This window comes from Mus caroli, chromosome 16 (genome assembly GCF_900094665.2).
Source record: "Mus caroli chromosome 16, CAROLI_EIJ_v1.1, whole genome shotgun sequence".
Lineage (NCBI taxonomy): Eukaryota > Metazoa > Chordata > Mammalia > Rodentia > Muridae > Mus > Mus caroli.
The window spans coordinates 78,935,082-78,946,221 of NC_034585.1; the positions used below are offsets into that span (position 1 = coordinate 78,935,082).

General features: G+C 40.0%; 1 pseudogene; it reads left to right on the forward strand.

Annotated features, from left to right (window-relative positions):
- The first annotated feature begins 1,059 nt into the window (after positions 1-1,059).
- Positions 1,060-2,455, forward strand: LOC110312082 (annotated as a pseudogene).
- The last annotated feature ends 8,685 nt before the right edge of the window (positions 2,456-11,140 follow it).

Here is an 11,140-nt window from a genome sequence, read left to right on the forward strand (position 1 = left end):
TACACCCAGATCCCCCTTCCCTCTGAACCCCATGATTTCTTTCTTCTCCCTCCCAAATGGGATTGAGGCATTCTCACTTAGGCCCATCAGCTTGTTTGCCTTCTTGAGTTCTGTGGATCATATCCTGTGTATTCTGTAGGATTTTGGCTAGTATCCACTTATTACTGAGTACATACCATGCACGTCCTTTGGTATTACCTCACTCAGGATGACATTTTCTAGTTCCATCCATTTGCCTGCAAAACTCAGGATGTCCTCATTCTTAATAGCTGTGGAGTATTCCATTGTGTAAATGAACCACATTTTCTATATCCATTCTTCTGTTTTGGAACATCTGGGTTGTTTTCAGCTTCTAGCTAACACAAATAAGGCCACTAGGAACTTAGTGGAACACATTCCCCTGTGGCATAGTGGGGAATCTTTTGGGTACATACTCGAGTGGTATTGCTGGGTCTCCAGGTAGATCTATTTCCAATTGTCTGAAGAACCACCAGATTACTATACAGAGTGGTTGTACTAGATTGCAATCCCACCAGCAATAGAGGAGTGTTCCTCTTTCTCCACTTCCTCACCAACATGTGCTGTCAGCTGAGTTTTTGATCTTAGCCATTATGATTGGTGTCAAGTGGAATCTCAGGGTCATCTTGATTTGCATTTCCCTCATCACTCAGAGTTTTGAAGATTTCTTTAAGTGCTCGTCATTCCTCTGTCAGAAATTCTCTCTCTAGTTCTATACCTCATTTTTTGATTGGGTTGTTTGTTTTTTTGTTTGTTTGTTTGTTTTTTGATGGTTACCTTATACTACAGAGCAATTGTGATTAAAAACTGCATGGTATTGGTACAGAGACAGAGAGGTTGATCAACAGAATAGAACTGAAGACCCAGAAATAAAAACACACAGTTTCAGGTATTTGATCTTTGACAAAGAAACCAAAGATACACAATGGAAAAAAGAAAACATCTTCAATAAATGGTGCTGGGCTAACTGGCAGTCTGTATGTAGAAAAGTGAAAATATGGCCAGCAGCGGAAGTAGCCTGAGTGGGCAGGCAGCAAGGCGAGGTGAGAGCTGCACAGGGCCCTCCACAGCTTCCTAAGCATGTCAGACTTCCAGGAGTTCGAGGGGCAGCTCAAGAAGAGTAAACAAGAATAGGACAAGGAGAACTGTCAACAGAAGCATAGTCACAGTTACTCTCAAAACCAAGATCGAAAGCTCAGGAGTCTGAGTGGAGTCGAGATGGGCTCAACCAGGATCAGTGCAGTGCCTCTCAGGATAGGAGAGACGAAGCAAACAACCTTTGACCAGAGGCACTAAAGAGGAGGACGGGGGGTTGATTCATCCCCCCACTCCCATCCCCGCAATGAGAAGAAGAAGGTGCGTAAATAGTGGGACATGCCAACGCCTGACTTTGAGCACATCACCCCAATGCAGCACAAGGCCATGCAAGCTGCAGGTCAGATTCCCTACCATGACTCCTATGACCCCAACGCCAGTGCCTGAGGTTGGGAGCCAGATGACCAGACAGGCCAGACATCTCTATGTGGGCAACATCCCTTTTGTCATTACTGAGGAGGCTATGATGGACTTCTTCAATGCCAGATGCACTTGTGGGGGCTGGGGGGAGGGAACTGACTCAGGCCCATGGCAACCCAGTCTTGGCTCTGCAGATAAATCAAGACAAGAATTTTGCCTTTTTTGGAGTTCTGGTCAGTGGATGAGACGACCCAGGTCATGGCCTTTGATGGCATCATCTTCCAGGGCCAGTCATTGAAGATTCAAAGGCCTCATGACTACCAGCCACTGCCTGGCATGTCAGAGAACCCCTCTGTTTATGTCCCTGGAGTCCCAGACTCTGCCCACAAGCTGTTCATCAGGGGGTTGCCCAACTACCTAAATGATGATGAGGTAAAAGAGCTGCTGACATCTGTTGGGCTTCTCAAGGTCTTCATCTTGGTTAAGGATAGTGCCATGGGGCTCTCCAACGGCTATGCCTTCTGTGAGTACGTGGGCATCGACGTCACAGATCAGGTCATTGCCAGGATGAATGGGATGCAGCTAGGAGACGAGAAGCTGCTTGTCCACTCTGAGCACCATCAATGAGACACCTGTGACCCTTCAAGTGCCTCTCAGGTGCAGATGGGCAGTCACTCAACTGAGGTCCTGTGCCTCATGAACATGGTGCTGCCTGAGGAGCTGCTGAACGGTGAGGAGTATGAGGAAATTGTAGAGGGCGTATGAGACGAGTACAGCAAGTATGGGCTGGTCAAAACCATTGAAATTCCCGCCCCGTGGAAAGCATCAAGATACCTGGCTGTGGAAAGATCTTTGTAGAGTTCACCTCTGTGTTTGACTGGCAGAAAGCCATGCAGGGTTGAACCGGTCTAAAGTTTGCCAATGAGTGGTGGTCACAAAATACTGTGACCCTGGCTCTTAGCACCATCAGAACTTCTGGTAGAGGTGGCTGGGTGAGGGTGGGGACAGGGCTGGATGGGAACTTTCCCTCCACCTGTCCCCTCCTCTTTTTCCCCCTCTGAAGAAGATGGGCAAAGGAGTGACAGCCGAATGACAGCCTGCAGCAACTGGAATGGCAGCAATTAAGGGGGTGGGAGGTGGGGTTAGGGCAGGAAGGGGACTGGGCAAGAGCATACAGACCCACACAGACACAGAGGGAATGGGCTGAGATGGGGACTGTGTGCACAGCAGGGAAGGTATAACGTCCACACCCCTTTCCCAAACAGCCTCTTCTTATCCCTTACACCCCATTCTTCCTCTCTTCCCCCATCGTAGGAATACAGTGTGTTTATATTTTATGGCCAAACTATTCTGAATTTTGTTTTCTGGCCTTCAGTGCCCTGCCCTCTCCCTTTTCAGGACCACAGCTTCCGTCCTCTGGCTCCTGGTCCTTCCTCTTCTCCACCCTGGTTTCTTAAGTAGTTGGTTCTTCTCCTTAGTCTTCCTGACTCTCGAATCATGATCTCTGGCCTGCTCCCCCTCTGTGTGTCAGTTTCATATTTGCTAATATGAATTTGCTCATTAAACATTTTGCTGTATTTTAAAAAGAAAAAAGAAAAATGAAAATATAACCATATTTGTCTCCTTGCACAAAGCTCAAGTTCAAGTGGATCAAGAACCTGAAAACATAAAACCAGATCCACTGAATCTCATAGAAGACAAAGTAAGAAATAGCCTCCAACTCATTAGCATGGGAGTTGGGGGTGGTAAGGAATTTCCTAAATAGAACCTCAATGGCTCAGGCTCTAAGATCAAGAATTGATAAATCGGACCTCATGAAACAGGAAAGCTTCTCTAAGGCAAATGACATAGTCAATAGGACAAATAGACAACCTACAGATTGGGAAAAAAATCACTAACCCCAATCTGCTAGAGGGTTAATATTCAAAATATATAAATTATAGCACTTAGAATAATTTAAGATCTTTACTTTTTGAAGATAAGCTGAAAATCCATTGATGAACACTAATGCAGGAAATATACACCCATAAAGTATGCTCAGCTCATTTTAAAGTAACTTTTTTAACATTTGCATGCTCCATGATAGTATATATTAATTTAATAGAAATTTAAATGAAACCTAAATTATGTCATGTAATTTTTGAGATAATCAACATGCTGAATATTAAAGCTAATATGCAAGAGAAAATTTTAAAGATAGCCAACAGTTAAGATATCCATTTAAAAGAATTAACCATATTATATATACCATCATAATATTTCATAAATGCTATCTTGGTATGAGAATTTTTAAAATATTTTAGTTCCTTCTCTCCCTCCCCCTCCCCCACTCTTCTTCCCCTCTGTCTCTGTTTTATGTATCTGTATGTAGTGATGAGTTTGGCTACACTTCTTTGTACTCCTCGTAGGTTTTAGGCTCCCAACCACCTGCCCAAGAACTCTTTGAATCCACAAATGAAGTACACACATACACATTAGCTTATTTTCAAATGCCTTGGCTAGTTCAAAGGATGGGCAGTTCTAATCCTCCACCCGGCTATCATATATTTCCCTCCTGTACTCAAAACCCTCTAAATCTGTGATCTATCTTTGCTGCCCTTTTCCTTCTGGTTTGCCCCCTAGTCTTTGCTGCCCAAGGCAAAGACTTCTTCTGGGCAGCCCTTTGGGGGCCACATGCCTTCTCACCTACATTTCAGGTGATGTTCCTTCGGCAGCTCTAAATGATCTGTCTCCCTCTGAAACATAGCAATTCTATGTGTCCCTTTTTCCAGTTCCTAGCCCGCACAAATGTGCCTCATCTCCCTTTGCCCAATCATTGGCCACTGGTATCTTTATTGGTTGATCAAAAAAATGACTGGGAACAAGGACCTTCAGAATTTGATCACACAGATTCCTGATGAAATCAAATTAGAACCAGTCCCTCAACATCAGACCTCAACATAAAACCTGATATACTGAATCTAATAGAAGAGAAAGGGGGAGAGTCTTGAACTCATGGGCACAGGAGAAAATTTCCTAAACAGAACTCCAATGGCTCACACTGTAAGATCAAGAATTGATAAATGGGACTTCAAAAAACTGGAAAACTTCTGTAAGGCAAAAGCCATAGCCAATAAGACAAATCGGTAACCTACAGATTGGGAAAAATCTTCAGTGACCCCACATTTGATAGAGGGCTAATATCCAAAAATATATGAAGAACTCAAGCAGCTAGCCACCAAAAAAAACAAACAACCTGATCAAAAAATGGGGTTTAGAACTGAACAAAGAATTCTCACCTGAGGAATACCGAATGGCTGAGAAGCACCTAAAGAAATATTCAAAGTCTTTAGTGATCAGAGAAATGCAAATCAACCGACCCTGAAACCTTACGCCAATCAGAATGGCTAATATAAAAAACTCAGTTGACAACACATGTTGGCATGGTTGTGGAGAAAGAGGAACACTCCTCCATTGCTGGTGGGATTGCCAATGGGTACAACCACTCTGGAAATCAATATGGAGGTTCCTCACAAAATTGGAAATACATCTACCTGAAAACCTAGCAATACCTCTCTTGAGAATATACCCAAAAGATGCCCCACAATGCCACAGGGGCATATGTTCCACTATGTTCATAGTGGCCTTATTTGTGATAGCCAGAAGCTGGAATCAGCCCAGATGTCCCATGACAGAAGAATGGATACAGAAAAAGTTGTTCATTTACACAATGGGATACTACTCAGCTATTAAGAATGAGGACATCCTGAGTTTTGCAGGCAAATGGATGGAACTAGAAAATATCATCCTGAGTGAGGTAACTCAGACCCAAAGGACAAGCATTGTATGGTCTCACTAGTAAGTGTATATTAGCCAAAACAACAAAACAAACAAACAAAACAAAAAACAAAAAAAAGTGCCGAATACCCAAGATACAACCCACATCACTCAAAAAGGTCTACAAGCTGAAGGGCCCAAGTGAGCATACCTCAGTCCCACTTGGAAGGGAGAATAAAGCAACCACAAATGGGGGGGGGGGGCTGGAAGGGAAAGGGGGACAAAGAAGGGTACATGATCAGGTATTGGGTCAGGGAAAAGGACTGTAAACATCCTCTTTAGAGTGGAAATTAATGAATCTTAAGGCAGTAAGCTCAGGTTCAGCTTCAAATGCTCTGGTTGGTACACTCCCTTCCTTTTCTTTTTCAATTCTCATTCTCAGTTCTAAGTCTCTTTCTGTATTCTAAATGGACTTTCAGTGGAATGTGCTTCCTGTCACAAACAGGTTTCAGTCACACTGCACAGCATGTGGGTACCACCTTACAGTTCTCCATTTGAAATTAGTGAGTGTTCCTATTCTACTGAGTTCCTTCCTGGCAGTTGTAGGGATATTTCCTTCTAAATTTATTACTTCTTTAAAAATCATAGTCTGGATTTCTGTTTAATTTAGTTTCTATAAAGGTTACTATTTCTTCAATTGTCAAAGACCAGACCATGACACTTGAGCATCAAGCCCATTCATTATTTTACCAGAACATGAATGTATAATTGATACAAAATAAGCATTCAACAAAGTCCTGTTAAACGAACTAGTCTTTCCTAAAATATAGAGACCAGAAAATAATATTTTATGCACATTGGTCTCTTTATGGTGCTAAATATATTAGAAGTATTACTATAGTTTATTAGAACAAACAAATTGTTAATCATTTATGTAGAAGGGGTAATGTGTCTTTAAAAGTGTGGGAAAGAGAAGAAAAGTCAGAATAAATTATTTGTTGTTATCTGAAGGAGTTAAAAAACTGTTCAAAATGACTCGTTTTTTTCTTGAATATTAAATTGCCACCATACCATTATCTAACATTTTTGTTGTTGTTGTTCTTAGATGAAAAGTTGATGTTTCACTCATAAAAGCTAAGCTTTATATTTAACCTTGGGACACCTTGGTAGTTTTCCTATTCAATTCACTTATTATGCCCTTGACTTTAGCAAAATGTACTTCAGAATAACATCTCTCCTGAACTTTGAGATTTAATGTTGATTTTATTGTCAAAAACTTAAGCCTCTCTGGAACCAAGTTAAATTCAAATACTCTCTGTGTATGTACTATATGAGCAATGTAAACCTTTGTATAAAACAGAGCTAATTTCAGATAATCAGGGTAATGTGCCAAGATCATAAATAACCTTTCAGAGGTGCAGCCCTTCCTCAGGTGCCAACAGGTGGTTCAGGGAGCCTTAGCCTTGTCTTCTGAAGCAGTTCCAATGATGCCCATTCCTGTCCAAATATGAAAGCGCTCATGCCCTTCCATCATCAAATGCTATGCCAGTGGTGAATACACAGCTTACCTCATTGGAGAGCAGTTCATCGTGCTGTCATGTGTACCCTCCCTCTCAGTCAAAAGTTAGTGTTTCTTTTTTTTTTTTTTTTTTTTTTTTTGAGATTCTCCTCTGCATCCAACTAAATATGGGGATCTCAAAACCCAAATTTCTCCTTGGAAACCTATCTTGATGAGGAAACTCATAGCACCACATGTTTCCCAAGTAGTTAGAAAGGCCAAAATGGAGCTAAAAGAAAGGAATTAACAGCGCACACAAATTTGACAAATGACTGCTAACTGTCCCTGTTAATTGTTGATTGGCCTTGACATGACTGTAGGCCTGGTATCTTTCCAGCAGATGATGTAGAGTAGAAACTCTAATGCTATTGCTGGACGAATGAAAGCCTGAGTGAAGTGGAGCTCAGTGGGTCTAAGAGGCATATGCAAATAGTCTCTGGCCAGTGTGGAGTGGGAAAAGTATGATAATTAATCACTTGGCTTCCATTATTACTTCAGTACTATTAGGTGGTGAACGACAGTGTGAGATTGCTGTTCTAAACAAGAGCAACAGGAAACCATAAGTAGTTTCTATTTTGGCATAAACTTCGTATTACTTTCTGGTTGGTTAGTCAAATGCCCTACATCTCTTTTCTTAACATCTTCTTGAACACATTGTATTTTTCACATTTAATAGTGTCAAGACTTTTCACAGTAGGGTTTACAGTTTATTTGGGCACACAATAGACAACTCCTAAGGCAACCCTATAATTCCAATCCATTAGGCTAATGGATCGCAGCTGCTGTGAGCAGTGGGCATATCATCTTTCCATAATAAAGTCTTATAAGACATAAAATATAAAAATAAATAAACTGAAAAATGACTGTATTTAGCTAACATAGATGGTTATTTTCTTTTTTCCCTTCTTGAAACCTAGTAAATTGTCAGAGTCAATAGAACTTTTTGACGTATATATGAACGCTTATGAATAATTGCCCTTTAAACATTGGAAAAGTTGTAAAAATGATAGATTTTTGTTAGAAAAGTCTTTTTGAATCAATATTCTTTATTTCCTTTCTTTCAATTTCTATTTTTAAAACCCATTATTATTATATGCCTTTGCTTTTTTATGACACTATTTTTCATTATAGATTTTTTTCCCAAGCAGATTCTATTACTGTATCCTTGATGATTTGTTAGTGTAAGAACTTACTCATGGGTGGAGCTGAAGTGCCAGCAAAGAAGATGAAGCATCATCATAAGGAGGGGATGCTATTTTTATTTTTAATGTGCCTAAGTTATTTTTCTGAATTATGTGAAAGCAAATGTTTACTAAATCAAATTCAAAGGCTAAAAAGAAAAGAAATTTACTTTGCTCTTAAGATACTGGGTTAGATCTCTTAGTAAAAACAGGGGAGTAAAGGCAGATCCCCGGTCTACCTGGTCTAGATAACTGATACACAGCTTCTTCAGTAACTAATTAACTTTACACTCTGTACTTTGCATTAGGAACTGAACTTCCATTGAAAGGGGCTTTGTCCTATTTCTATGAAAACTGTGCCAATAGAATGCATTACACATCAGTACTATCTAGAACTCTCTTTGCTTTGAATAAAGGTAAAGGATCAAGTCTAATGTTCACTTTAAAAGGTGCCCCTTTTGGCCTGGCAAACACAGAAGTGGATGATCACAATCAGCTATTGCATAGATCACAAGACCCCCAATGGAGGAGCTAGAGAAAGTGCCCAAGGAGCTAAAGGGGTCTGCAACCCTATATAGGTGGAACAACAATATGAACTAACCAGTAACCCCGGAGCTCGTGTCTCTAGCTGCATATGTATCAAAAGATGACCTAGTCGGCCATCACTGCAAAGAGAGGCCCCTTGGTCTTGCAAACTTTATATGCCTCAGTAGAAGGGAATGCCAGGGTCAAGAAGTGGAAGTGGGTGGGTAGGGGAGTTGGGGGACATTTGGGATAGCATTTGAAATGTAAATGAAGAAAATACCTAATTAAAAAAATAAAGGCGCCCTTTTTAAGAGTAATATTCTCCATCCTTGTAAATATTAGTATAGACTTTGTTCTGTTTACAAGAAAAAAAAATAGATGTTACAAAAGATGAGAATACAAAGGAACAAAAGGAAAAACTGGGGAGCAAATGAGATAAAGGAAAATAAAGTGATGGGAATGAAACCTCTGGGGAGAGAACATGAAAGTGGGGCAACATAGACTAAGAAAATGGGAGGAAGGAGGTAGAGATTGGAAAGGAGGTTGAATAAATGGAAGAGAGGAGGGCAGAAGATAGAGAGGAAGAAAGAGATTGAGAGGAAAGAGGAAAGAGAGATTTTGCTAAAGAAAATTCATTACAATGCATGAGTTAGATGACGACCATTTGTATACAGCCCCATCTTGGAGTATAAGGAAAGATGTAAGGCCTAGGGATTGATAAAGCTGTAGGGATAAAGCCTCAGAGGCTGCCTAACCTAGGAGTAAAGGCAGACCCCCGGTCTACCTGGTCTAGGTAAGAAGATTGATCAAAGCTACTCACAACTCAGGCTTATGAGGGCAAAGAGAATTTCAGAAGAACCTGGACAATCACCACAAACGATGAACTATGCTGACAGGATTATGTGAACCATGGGATGACTTTTTTTTTTAATCTAACTTCAGTTTTATCTTATAGAATATTTTTAAAATATTAATAAAATTTGCACAATCAACTTTAGTAAATGAATTCAGACTCTTAATTACTTATAATATACATTTTTACAAAAAGATATTATTCAAGGAAGTCATTCATAAATGGTCAAGATAAATGAAAGTGTTACTATAGTTTACAGTAATAAAAGCGTGTCAGAAATCACATTAATATACGGTCTGATGATGCAAACTTTTCAAAGCTTTAAATATGCTTCAATGAAATTTTAAATAAGAATCATACATGCATATTTTACACAATGGATAATTGATGCCTAAAATAAACTTCTGACAAATATCATTCTTAAATAAGAATTTTCTTGTAGTCTCTTGAATGGCTGAACACACTAGAATTGCTGAAAATATTGTCATTATTTTTTTATCAATATCTCAAATTCCAGAAAGTGGGTATCAGATCAACTGAATCAGAAGTGACATATAGTTGTGAGCTGCTTAATATGGGTATTGAAACTAGAACTCATGTCTTCTCTTAGCACAATAACTGTGCTTAACTACTGAACCATTTTCCCAGCACTGATACTAAAATATCCATTTACATATACAATCACCCTTCCATTGCAAGATTATAAACACACAAGCACACACACACACACACACACACACACACACAAACCATACACACAAGCATGATCACAGAGCTCTTGTAATTACAACATACCTATAAAGGAGAAATAATTTGAAAGTCATACATACACTAGTATATATATGTATATATATATATACATATATATATATGCATATATATGTGTATGTGTGTGTGTGTTTGTGTATTATGAGCACCATGGGATGACTTTTATACTCACAGATTCTGCTAAGCACAGCGGCAGATCTGCCCTGGTCAGCTACTGAGAGGCCAGCACACTGCCAGGGCCTGTATTCATTCCAGGGAAAGAGAACAAATAACTTAGCAAAACAGGTGTAACTGGAGCTGACTCCTCCTGGTGTCTTAGGAAATAGTGCAGATGAATCCCATGGAGAGCTATGCCTACAGGAATTCCTTGCTGTGAAGGGGACTCTCTAGGCAAATGTGGAAAATATAGTCATCTTTGGATTATCGTTTCTGGACAAGAAAGCTAGTGCAGAAGGCATTATTTATCTTTCCCTTCAGGCTTTCCTGAAAGAATGTAATTGAAGAAAGCTTCTAAGACTATAGAAGACTAGACATCCATACACACACACACACACACACACACACACACACACACACACATGACAATAAGAATGTTTCTAACTTTTCCCAAGAACAAATGGCCTGAAGAGCAATGAAAGAGATGGACACTTGATAGAAAACACTTATCAGTTTCCCCTTTGCACAGCCCTCCTGCAGTCTGCCCCACTCACAAGAATACTGTTCATAAAACCCTGCAGAGGTCACTTAGAGCCATAATCAGGAGGGGAGGTTCATAATCCTGATTCAGCTGCATGGCACTGATTGTCTTTTGTGAATTCTGAGCAAGGCTCTATTAGAACTATAGTGTGTCTCTTGGGGCACCTTGGGGGAATTTAAAACATTTCTACACATTAAAAATTGGTACTTCTTTCAGTAATACAGGCATGTTATGACACAGAAAAAGCCTCAGAAAATGGACTGAGAATTTTTTTTTATTCTGTCAAAATGATTTGACAACAGTGGGATATTTATTGTCAATTACAAGTC